Source organism: Chlorocebus sabaeus, chromosome 16, assembly GCF_047675955.1.
Source record: "Chlorocebus sabaeus isolate Y175 chromosome 16, mChlSab1.0.hap1, whole genome shotgun sequence".
Classification (NCBI taxonomy): Eukaryota; Metazoa; Chordata; class Mammalia; order Primates; family Cercopithecidae; genus Chlorocebus; species Chlorocebus sabaeus.
This window is the reverse complement of record NC_132919.1, coordinates 31,562,877-31,575,862: the sequence shown is the minus strand read 5'-3', so window position 1 is coordinate 31,575,862 and position 12,986 is coordinate 31,562,877. Positions and strand designations below refer to the sequence as shown.

Genomic DNA, 12,986 nt, shown 5'->3' with positions numbered 1-12,986 from the left:
AGGCTGGGTAATGAAGGCACACTTGCTCCTGCTGCATAACACCAACTCTTCATTCTGAAACGGCCTTCACTAAAGGCCAGAGCCCAGGCAGAGCAGGAGCAAGCACAGCGGTCTTCATGGAGCCGCAGAGGGGAGGCCCCATCCCCAGAGAAGGTCAAAGTCAGGGTTTGTCAGAAGCACCTAGTGGGAGGAGCAGCTGCTATATATGGATGGGGCTCCAGCGCCTCCTTCCCTGCTCAGCACCAGCCAGCATCTCTGCTTTTGTCAATTTCACAATGAAAATTTATGCCCAACATTTTCTTGGGAGAAAAGCTTGGTTTACTAATCAAAACATGAACAACCCACAATTGCAGCCTGCAGTAGGCCCATGGACTCACAGCCAGGAGCCACAGCCCATGATGAGAGTGACCAGAGAGTGGTCCTTTCTGAGATGCATTGTCCTCACAGCTTAGAGAAAGAGCAGGTGAATTGTGTAGCATAAACACAGTTCCTCCAGTATCTGCTGCTGTAGAGGTCCCCGGCATGTCTTTATGCAACCAGACGGTGTACATATGAATAAATTAATACTAAGCTCTCAGCTAGGGCCAGAAAATGCCCAGATGAATAACAAACAGATGCCCTTCCCTCAGGGAGCTCACAGTCCAGTTAATGAATGAAGCAGCATCCATTACATTTCTCTAAAGAGCTCATTTACAGAGCAAACATCCATGAATTTCTTTCAAGTCTTCTCGCGTCTTTCTGCATTAGCCCTGGGCACCACCTGCCTGGCTGAGACGTGGCGTGTCTACCCCTCATTCCACGGCAGCCTTAAGCCCTCACTTCAACACTCCTCATCTACACATGGCTGAGGCTTTCTCCTGTTGCTTACGGATGTTCACCCATTCTGACCCTCCTTTTCCCTCTCATAGTACTTTATTCTTTTCCCTTATAGCACTCAGCACAATGTGTGATTACATATTTATTTGTATTGCGGTTATTTATTAGTTTAATGTTGATTAGCCCTAAGAGGATAAGAACCATCTGTCACGCTCAACAAGGTTTAACCACAGTCTAGCAGAGTATCTGTCCTTTATTGGACACATAGATTATGTGTGAATGACCCTTTGGGATGTTTTGATAGGTAAGTTTGGAAAGTGGTTGGGGCCCGGAATACGGTGGGCCTTGAATTAAACAGGCTGAGAGAATCATACTATAGGCATTTGAGCAATTACAGACTATATATTCATCCTTCCCTTTCTCTTCCCTCCCTTCTGTCCCTTGCCTCCCTCCCTCCCTCCCTCCTCCTTTGCTCCCCTTCCTTCCCTCCTTCTCTTCCTCCCTCCTTTCTTCCTTTCTTCTTCCCTCTCTCCCTCCCTCCGTCCTTCCTCCTTTGCTCCCCCCACCTCCTTTTCTCCCTCTCCCCATTCCCTTCCCTATTTTCTCTCCCTCCCATTCATAGGAAGATTAGAGAAAGAAAGGGAAAGAGATCCTTGGAGGTGTGGAGGGGTAGTGAATTTTGAAACAAGCAGGTGAGTTTTGGTAAACCTGTTTCCAGGGACAGGTGGACATCTGGGCAGTGTTTTGAAGCAGCACTGGGAGGGCCAGACATTTTCACGGCTCAGTGGAGCCCACATGGCCAGCTCTGAGCACAGACTGTTCAAAGGAAGCACCCTTCAGTCCCCAGCCTGACAACCCGGTCACGCGCCAGCTACCCTTCATTACTCCTGTCTCCAGATGCTGCCCTGAAGCAGGCCCCAAGCCCCATGGAGGCACCTTCTGACCCCGGTAGTCACACACTTCAGTGACAGCGAGAGGTCATGGCACCCAGATGGAGGCCGAGACAGACTAGGCAGGCCAGCTGGCCTCCTCTGGGATAGGAGACGCTTCTGGAGTGAAGTCGCCAGCACCCCTACATTCACCTCGTCGTGACTAGGACTCCAGGGTTGAAAGCATGGATTCCGGAGCAGACTTCCTGAGTTCAGATCCCAACTCCACTGCTTGCAAGTCACTTATCTGTGCCTCAGTTTCCTCCTCTGTAGGGTGGCTCATATAATCATAGTATTTACCTCCAAGAACAGTTATGAGTCCTAAATAAGCTGGCATACATACAGCTCTTAGGCACAATCAGTGCTGTGTGCATCTCAGCCATTATGATTACTGCAAATAATTGGATGTGTGACTATCTCCCCTTCTCATATGAACTCCTTGGGGATAGAAGCCAGAGCATGTCTCTCATCAAAAGTTAATTGACTTTCTCCAGGTCACCAGAGGCACATGAAAAAGCATAGTTCCCTGCTTCCTTGCAGTTTCCTCTATTTCCCTGGAAGCTCCATGAGGACAAGGACCCAGCACCTAGCACCAGGGACACATAGCAGCTCAGAAAACAGCTGTGGAATCCACAGACAATAGGACGGTTAGAATTAATGATGTTGTGAGTGGGTGATGAGGGGAAGATGGGAGACAGTGTTTATTGTGAGTGTCCCATCTTGCTCAAGAAGGTAGGTGGAAATTCTGATAACCAAGCTAGGAAATAAGAGGCAAAAAGCTAGTTTGGAGAGGGCATAATGCTGGAAATCACATTTCTGAAATTAGTGATGGCAAACCAGGATACTATTTGGGTCGCAAATGGATTTGCTACTTGCTATCAATAGTCCTTTGGTTAGGACAGGCACCCTGGGATATTTCTTTCTAAGTCTGCAGTCAAATCAGGAGTGCAGGGGTCTGCAGCTGGATCAGGGCAATAAGGAATGAAATCAAAATGTTTGTTGGAGAGGCTTAAAAGGGTTCTGAAGAGGTGGTTCCTATCAAAGAGCAATCGCGTGGCAATAAAGTGTCTGCAATCATGCTACGTGGCAGCGGGAGGCCAGCGTTTGATCGGCCCATGCTCATTTACATGCAGATGCACTGGGGCTGGACCTGCACAGTGTGAGGAGCCAGTCAGCAAGGGGTGGTGGTGAGAAGGTCACCCCTGGGAAGGGACGGGGGCTGTCCCAGGGAAGCAGGCATGGGGCCCCAGCACTGGGTTGGAGAGAGGTAACTATCAGGGCATCTCTGGCCTGCAGGGCTCAGCCAGGCATGACATCCCCACTTGCCACCTTTCATCTCATAAGTCATTAAGACCTCTTGAGAAAAAGCGTTCTGCCTTGCATTACAGCAAAGACCTCATATTCCCTGGCCCCCTTGCGGCAGCGATCCATAGTGTGGCCACTGGAGGTGATGAGGTTCCGCAGGAAAAAAACCATCAGACCATCATTTTCCCTTCAAGAAGCCATTAGATGATTCTGTCTGACCTTTGGGGGAGCCCTAGGAAGCTCAGAGTGGCCTCCGCTGAGAGCTCCAACTGGCCCCTGCAGAGTTAATGTGCCCATAGATTCTGCTGTGAGCTGTATGCGTCTGGTTGCCATTCTGGCCCCCACTCCCTGTTGCTACTTTTGTGGTTGGAGAGCATTTGGAGACAAAGCCAGGAAACGGGCAGCGTGGCCCAGTGGAAGAGTCCTGGACTCGGAGGTCAGGAGGCCAGGCTTTATCCACAGATCTGCCCCTGTCTGTGTTCACTGGGGCGGCTCATTTCTCCCTCTGCATTTTTCTCTTTTAGAGGCAGGGTCTCACTTTGCTGTCCAGGCTGGAGTGCAGTGGTATGATCACAGCTCACTGCAACTTCGAACTCCCTGGGCTCAAGCGATCCTCCTACCTCAGCTTCCTAAGTGGCTGGGATTGCAGGCGTGCGCCACTGCACTCAGCCAATGTCCCTCAGCATCTTTAATATAGAGCATTCCAAAGTCACCTGGAGCAGAATGACTTGAAGCAGGGCCCCAGGACCAGCAGCATCAGCATCCCCTGGGAACTCATTAGACATGCAAAGTCTCAGGCTCCAGACCCACAAACCAGAGCATTTTTGGGTTAGAGCCCAGCATCTGTGATCCAACAGTATTCCCAGGTGATGTGAATACACATTAAGGTTTAAGAAACATGAGACCAGGAGGAGGATTGCATCTTACTTCCATCCCTATTCCCTGCTGGGTGCATGACACCTACTAGGGATTGTGTGATCATACAGGCAAGGAGCATCATAAAATAAATGACCAAGTTTTTAGGCTGTCACTCTCTCCTCTTTGTATCATATCTTGCTGTTTTGTTATCTTTGTTTCCTTCTACCACCAAGACACAGCCTGTTGCTTAATGTACTGCTCAGTAAAGGGGCTCTGACAAGGATATGCACACCTCACCTTGCCTGGTGAGCCCTACATTTGAGGAATGGGTGATGGGAGGTGCTTTGGCCCCGACTTCTGAACCAAGTGGTTACTGCATATGGAATGCCATACAATGATATCTACACATGTATAATACATAGTTTTACAAGATTGTGTTATAAATTACAGGGTTTTATGACCCTGGTTTTGCAGATGATGGCATGAATTGTAACAGTGCAATATATTGCTGTACGAGATAATGCCACCAGCGATGGAGGCCAATACATCATTACCAAAGAGGATGTTGCATTTAGAAATGTGCTATTTTTATTTTTTAAAGTGCCTTTGGTGTTTTAAAACTGTCCGTTTCGTGATGCCCCAAGAACTGACAAGTTTTAGACAAATGCCACTTTTCATATAAACCCTGAGCCCTCACCATTACCCGGAATGGCTGCCTGAAACTGCCAAGACAAATATGAGTATGCCAGGAGAAAGGGAACCCCGTCCTTTCTGCTCTTCCCCACTCCTCACCCCACACACACCCTCAGTCTCTCACTATGCCTTACTCCTTACTCTTTGTCTAATTTTTCAGCAGACAGTTTGGAGCAGGACCACCTGGGATAGCCATGTGTGCATGTCTGGGTCTCCACTGTGCATGTTCAGAGCAATGTATCCTAGTGGTTAGGAGCATATGCCTTGAAGCCAGAAGGTCTTGGGTTCAAATCCCTTGTTCTACCACTTACCAGCTGGGCTACTTCTGGGAAGTTATTTAACTTCACTGAACTTTAGTTTCTTCTTCTACAAATCAGAGAACATTGTACATGTCTTGACTTTTGCCTTCCTCGCTGCCCTGTGTCTGGGCTCTACTCCTTCTTGCTCATGGTTGCAGCCACTAAGACCTCCTCTGGGCTCCACAAACATTCTAGGCAACAAACCCACCTCTACTACCACTTCAGGACCGCTATACTTTTCCTTCCTTCTGCCAGGAACACTCCTCCTGTGTTCGTCTGCCTCCTCGCTCCCTCACGTCATTTAGATCTCTGCTCCAGTGCACTTCCTGGGAGCAGCCTTCCCTTACCTCATGGCCCCAGATTACTCACTCAGTTCCTTACCCATCCTCCTTCTCTGTCCCTTACCCTGTGTTATTTTACTCCACAGCATGGATCACTCCTGACTCTTGATGGATTAATGTCTGTATCCACCCAGGCCTCAACAGAATGTAAGCTTCATGAAGGCAGAAATGGGAAGACTAAGATAAAGCATACAAAATACTCAGCATGGTTCCTGTCACATAAAAATTGTATCAACTGGTTTATCGAGCACTTATGATGTGCCAGACATGGTTTAAGCACTTTGCACACACTAATGTAGTTAATGCTGAAAACAATCCTATGAGGTAGAAGCTAATATTATAATATAATCTCCACTTAGCAAGCAAGGAAACATAAGAACAGAGAGACAAATAACTTGCCTATGGTTACCCAGCTAGGAAGTACTAAAGCCACAGTTGTAAGCTACACTCTCAGCCTCTCACCTATCCTGCCTCTTGGGACATGTGTGCTGTGAAGGAAGGAATGTGGTTATCATTGTTGTTGTACCTGTGTTCTCTGAATGGCACAGGACCTTGACACCACACACCTGCCTTGCTCAGGAGATGGTGCCTGAGGAGGGAGGGCTAGGTTGTGTGCATGGAGAGCCCAGCCCCCAACTCTCAGCTGTCATCCAATCTGGAAGCTAGTCTGTGGGAGGCCACATAAGGCAGAAGAACGTGCACTGGGGTGGGAGTTTGCCACTCTGGGCTCTTGTCCTGCCCCTGAAACTAACATGCTGTGTGACCTTAGATAAGTGACCTTATCTCTTATCTCTTATCTCTGACCTTATGACCTTATCTCTGAGCCACAGCCACTTCACCTATATACTAAAAGTGTGAGATAACAGCCCTCCTCTCACTGTGGAATTTCTTAGAATATGCTTGGACAGGCTCCAGTAGAAAATATTGCTTGATTGAGAGACTACAATGGAGAGATGTTCAAATCCCCCTTCCATCATGGGGCAGTGCCTCACCCTCGAGACATCGGAGCAGGAGAGTCCATTTCTAATGGGCTTTGTAAAGGAGGGCACCTGGTCAGTGAGGCCTCCTCACTCGCTAAAGGCAACCCATACCTGGCTGCTGCCCACGGTTGTGCTTACAAATGCAGCCCTGGTTTTGCCAGATTTCTGCAAATAGGCTAGGAATCTGAATGTGTTATGTAAAATCACTCCATTTGTTTCAAAGTTGACACAAATTTCAGATCACTCTGGGATGGTAGGTAGCACATCTGTGGGACAGACTAAGCCCAGGGGCTGGCAGTCCACCGTCTCTGCACCTGCACCTGCTTTAGGGAGTAGGGAGAGCTGCTGCTAGGGAGATGACTCCTCAGGGGCCTTAAGGCTGCTCATCACCTCCCAGCGAACCCAGTGGGGATGGGAAATGGCCTTCTCCCATATTCCAAAACCAAGAGGAACTGGTCAACAGCTTTTCTCTTACAGTAATTTTTTTTTTTTTTTTTTGAGATGAAGTCTCGCTTTGTTGCCCAGGCTGGAGTACAGTGACACGGTCTTGGCTCACTGCAACCTCCACCTCCCAGGTTCAAGGGATCCTCCTGCCTCAGCCTCCCTAGTAGCTGGGATTACAGGCATGTGCCACCATGCCCAGCTAATTTTGTATTTTTAGTAGAGATGGGGTTTTGCCATCTTGGCCAGGCTGGTCTTGAACTCCTGACCTCAGGTGATCCACCGCCTGGGCCTCCCAAAGTGCTGGGATTATAGGCATGAGCCATTGCACCCAGCCCTACAGTAAAATTTTTTATGCCAATTCATTTCTTTATTACCATGAAAATCATATGTACACATGGTTTTAAAAAATGCAGAATATAAAAAAGTATGTAATAGGAAGTATAATAAAAAGACCCCAGCACTCTTCCTAAAAGTAAACCAATCATTTCTTGTGTCTCTTTCTAGTATATATCTTTTTTTCTTTGCACGCTGGGCTCATATTCCACACATTTTGTTCTGTATCTTTTACTTAATGTATCTCAGACCGATTTCATATCATCTCACACAAATCCATATTGTTTTTTTGATTGCTCTATAACAAGCCCTTATATAGGCTCACTATCATGTATTTTACTAATCTCTGTGACCAGACCCTTCGGTGGTGTTCACTTTTCAAAGAACAATCTTGTCTATATGATTTTTTGTACACAGGCAGCATATCTGTGGCTTAAGAAATAGCAAGTTTTTTTTTTAAGTGACCACTCAAATCCATGGCAATTAATCTGCTGTAAATAGTGGCGTATGAATCTGTAATGTGTTTTTTTCCTGGTGTGAATTAAACATTACTGTGCTGAAGAACAAATAATAAAGCACATGGAGGAAAATATTAATAAGAGGCAACTTGGGTAGAGGGTATATTGGTGTTCTTTGTCCCATTATTTGTAGCATTCTTGCAGCTTTTCCCTAAATTTAAGATAATTTCCAAATTAAAAGAATTAACAAGTTACTCTAGTGAAGCATCCAGAAAATCAAGTTTGAGAATAACATTTTGACGTGCCTGAAATCTTATATTATTAATTGTAAACACCTTAGTCCATCCTGCTATTTAGAGAACCTTTTGTTTTCTATTTGATTTTTTGAGAATTTACAACAGTGGCACATGCTTACAATGGCAAGTGAAATAAAACACTGCAAAGATCAATCAAGGCAAAATAAATTATCTGACTCCTCCACCCTGCCTGTCCCTCTGATACCCACTCCTCCCAATGTAACCAGTGTTACCAGCTTCATGTGAACATTTCCACAGCACACACATATGTAAGCATATAGTCACCTATTTGGGTGTTTTTAATCAGAAACTATACGCATTAGTCTCAAGCTTACCCTTTTTAGCTTATCACGTGTCAACAGATAGAGATCTAACCACTCTCTTTTTTTTTTTTCCAATTTATTTACATTCATATGCAATATTCAACAAAACTCTTTCTTTCTGTCCAGGCGTCGTGGCTCACACCTATAATCCCAGCACTTTGGGAGGCCGAAGTGAGTGGATCATTTGAGGTCAGGGGTTTGAGACCAGCCTGGCCAACATGGTGAAACCCTGCTAGTACTAAAAATACAAAAATTAGCCAGATGTGGTGGTGCGCACCTGTAATCCCAGCTACTCAGGAGGCTGAGGCAGGAGAATCGCTTGAACCCAGAAGGTAGAGATTGCAGTGAGACAAGATCATGCCACTGTGCTCCAGCCTGGGCAACAGAGTGAGACTGTGTCTCAAAAAAGAAAAAAAACCTATTTCTTTCTAAAAAACATTTTGCCTAATTATTAATTAGATAATCATACAAGATGTAGATAATTTGTAAACATAAAATAAGAAAATAAAAAGTGCATATAACTCCTCCACCAGTGGCAACCACTGTTAGCACGCTGGTATATTTTCTTTGGCTCTGTTTGCTGTGCACCCATGCACGTGTCTGTGTGGGGATTAACAAAAATGAAGACGTTTAGTATGTTTTCTTTCATCCTGCTCTCCTGACTTACTATTACAATGTAAGCATTAGTCTTATGGATCAAATATCCTTTTAAAATATGAAGCTCGAAGGTAATTAAAACAAATTTTCAATTAAGTTAGATTTTACATGCCTACAAAGTAGGAGAGACAATCAGGTAAGGCTTCATGAAGGAGGTGATACCTGGGCAAAGCTCTGAAGGATGAATAGAAGTCAACCAGATGGAGAAGAAGGGAAATAAGTCTACCAGGCACAGGAAACAGTATGGGCAAAAATCTGGGGGTAAGAGGAAGCTGGGTGCATCCAAAGCCTGCATGAGGCTTGATGATGCTAGTACATTAGATTTGGGGTAGCAGAGGTGGATTGTTCTTGGAAAGGCTTCAGCCAGATTAAAGAACTTCACTTTTGTCCCTACTGAAGGATTTCATCCAAGAAGGGAAGGTGAGATGGTATGATCATGTGTGAGATATGCATTTTAAGATGATCACATTGATGACGGTATGAGGACAGGGATGGGGAGGCACAACTGGAGGTGGAGAGAGGATTATAGGTCTGATAGAAACTCCTGGACCAGTGTTCTCTGACCTTTTGAGATTAACATCCTAAAAATCCACCCGGCTCTCCTCAGCAGCCCAGAGCCACCTCTGGAATAGTTGCCTGAGCCTCCTTGGCAGTTCTGATGTTCTTAGCTGGTGGACTTCACCTTCAAGTCCCAGAGTGTATGTTAATGAAACCATTAGCAACTGATGGAATGGTTTTGGAAAACTTGCATCAAGAAATAGGTTCCTCTCTTCTACAGCTGTCCCCTGTGACCTGTAGTTCACAAAACAAAAAATATTCAGAGGAAGCAAGATCCTGGGAACCCACAAAATTATAGAACTCAACAGATGGTTTAATTGTACAGAGCCTGGGTGGTTGGAGGGTGCTTCCTTACCTAATTATCCCCAGTCTGATGGTCTCGGCATCATGGGGCTGGAACATCCACCCAAATCAGGCCACTTCCACATTTTATGCTTGGAAAATCCAAGGCTCTTCAAAGCCTTGGATATGGCCTTTATTTTAAAAATCCTCTTTTTAAAATCAGATCCTCACTTTCCTCTTCTTTTCATGAAAACCAGAGTCTCAAGGGTCAGTTGGTCACTCAGACCCACAAATCCCCCCTCTGCCTCTAGCTGCCTGGGCCATCCAAAGAAGATCCTATCTGCCAGCAAATGCTAGTCAATGCTGCAGAGGCAGAAACCTTTGTTTCTTCTTGTAAACATCTGTAGTCATAAGCAGGAAAAAGAAAAGAAATGCAAGAAAATCCATCAACCTAATTGTTTGGAAGTGGAATGTTTTCCATGAAGCATTAATAATACTGACCTAGTGGTAATTTTTCTTTTTCAGCTCTGGTCTAGCTCCTGTAACTCCCAGCGAGACAAATGAGGTGTGGTGTGCATGTTTGTGCATGCACACATGAGTGTGTTTGTGTATACTCTTGACTAAAATCTAGCTAGAAACCACAGTCAGTAATATATCTGTTTGATCTTGAGCTCCTGAAGCTGTTCATACTAGCTGGGAGGCAGTGTTGTACATAGCTGAAAACACATGGACCTGCCTTTGAACTCCAGCTCTGTCTCCTACAAACTGTGTGATCTTGGGAAACTGTACACCTTCTCTGTTTCCTCATCTACAAAGTGGGACTACTGTGATAACTATCTTATAGGAGTGTGAGTACTGACTGAGATGATACCTAGCAAACAAAGGCATTAACACGGTGTCCAGCATGCAATGAATGGCAAATGTTATTTCTATTGGAACTTAACATACAAATGTTAGGCTGGTGTATTAATACATTCACCCCTGGGGATCCAAGTGGATCTGGGTTCCACCCACAAGAACAAATCAGACCTGATAGAGGCATAGAATAGAGGATAGGACAGTACTCTGTAAATCTGAGAGGCCAAGGCAGTCTGTGTGTATGTTGTTAAAATGGAGAGATGTGACCATAGCCCAATGAAAAGCCAAGTTCTTGGATGAGGGGAAGAGAACACATAATAAGCCAAAGATGTTGGGCAAAGGCGTAAAAGAAGGATGAGTGGCAGAACTCCAGCTAGAATTGCCAAGAAACAGAGTCAAGCGCAAGGGACACACAAGGTCAGGTAGTTCAAGAACTAAGGCCAAGATTGAAGGGGCGGCACCACGCTGCACTATGTGAACAGCACCAGAGCATCTGTACACCCATTGCAGGACTGGGCACACACTTTTCTATGGCTCGGGGAAATAATGCTGAAGATATTACCCAACATATTAACCCTGGGAATGGCAGACCAAACAAAAGCACACTTTTGCTATTGTCCATTCCTGGCAGGCTGAGTCTGTGCCAACACATCCAGAGAGGTGTATCGGGTCCTTGTAGACCAATTTGTCCTAGAACAGAGCGGACTCTAACAAAAGCTGTTTGTAGCAGGGCCGGCTGTATTATGCATGACATTCATTTGCTAATTTGCATTTCCTTCACCTCTTAAAAAATGAAAAGCAGCAGCAAATAAATGATGAATGTAAGGGAAATTGAACGCCTAATAAATGAAAAAGCTGCAATGATGAAAGAACTGGGTGCAGTTTGAAAATGAAATGAGTTCTCCTAAAGAGGTGGGACATGAACTATCTGAGCAAGATAGCCTTATGGTATATGGTTAACACTCTTGATTGGAAGAAGGTTCAGGAGAGAACAACAAGACCCCAGTTCTTCATGCTCTGCACGACCTTAGGCAAGTCACTCCATCTCTCCAAACCTCAATTTTCCTATCTGAAAAATGGACATGATAGTACCTGGCCTGCTTACCTCACAGGGTTCATGGGAGAGCAGCATGAGTAATGTAAATGGGAAAGCTGGAGCTAAACCAAGAACTTACCGATCAATACAAGGGATCATTCTTAGTATAATTCAAGGACTGTCTCTGAAATCAAAGGGATTTTTTGCCTTTAGAAACAACTTGGGTTGGGAAGAGCATAGTCTTTGAATACAGATCTGAGTTTGAATCCTGAAACTATCATCTATTAGCTGTATGACTCTGAGTAGGCCACTTTAAACTCTCTGAGCCTCAGTTTCCCCATATGCAAAGTGGGAAAAATGGTACTTGCACCCTCATTACATTGGTCTAAAAATTAACTAAAATAAAATATAAGATGGTACCTGGGGCCAGTGTAGTGGCTCATGCTTGTAATCCCCGCACTTTAAGAGCCCAAGACAGGAGGATCACTGTCAGGCCAGGAGTTCAAGGTCAGCCTGGTGCACGTAACAGACCCTGTTCCCACAAAAATAAAAAATTAGCCAGGCATGGTGGCATACACCTGTAGTCTCAGTTACTTGGGAGGCTGAGGTGGGAGGATAACTTGAGCCTAGAAGTTCGAGGTTGCAGTGAGCTATGATGGTGCCACTGCACTCTAACCTGAGTGACAGCTCAAGACCCTGTTTCCAAAAAAAAAAAAAAGGTAGCTGATACATAATAGGTGTTCAACTAAAGCTGGTTTTAACTCTTTCCTGCCCTGTTGAACAACAGCATGTGTCTTAATTTTGTGGTAACCTAGAACCCACTTCATGAAATTGTAGAGATCGACCACAACAAAAAGCTAGGATTTTGAGATTTTTCTGAGCTGTGAGAGAACTTAGAAATATTTAACCCAGGATCTGTCTGTCTCTCTCTCATAGTCACAGCAGTTTTAATTTACTACAAATACTAAGTCAATTCCATCTTTGAATATAACTATGCAGCAAATTTGACATCGGGAAAGTAACAAGTAGGCATAAAACATTAAGAATTTGGCCTGCTGTTTGCAGGTTTAAAATGGAAATAAAGTATACACGTAAATATGTTTTTGCACATAACCATTTGATCAGCATCAATCCATCTAACGCCAATTACATACAGCTTTAAACTCAGAGGTACGATTTTTGCCTTTAGTCAGAATTTTTCTAAACCTGTTCCTTAGAGTTGTAGGGCTCCATAGAGGGTCCCTGGGCTCCCTTGGGGGAGATAAGGAAGCCTCAGTGCCCAGGACTCCCATCTCCACTGTAACCGGGGCATCTTTCATTTGTTTAAAACATTGGGGTTCTATGCAAGGCTTTTCTCTTTAATAAGAATGTTTTCCTATAAAACAAAAATATGGAAATGACCAATGTAGTTCAAACCACTCAGCTTACAAATTGAATTAATAAAGCTTGTAGGGGAGCAGTCACTTGCCCAAGAACATGGCCCGTGGGCTAAGCACGGCAGGACTTGGGGCAGAACTCGC

At 45.0% G+C, this 12,986-nt stretch overlaps 1 protein-coding gene across 2 annotated transcripts in view; it reads left to right on the top strand.

Annotated features, from left to right (window-relative positions):
* Window positions 1-12,986, top strand: part of ASIC2 (acid sensing ion channel subunit 2) — a 288,559-nt gene that overhangs the window by 27,129 nt on the left and 248,444 nt on the right. The window lies entirely within an intron of this gene.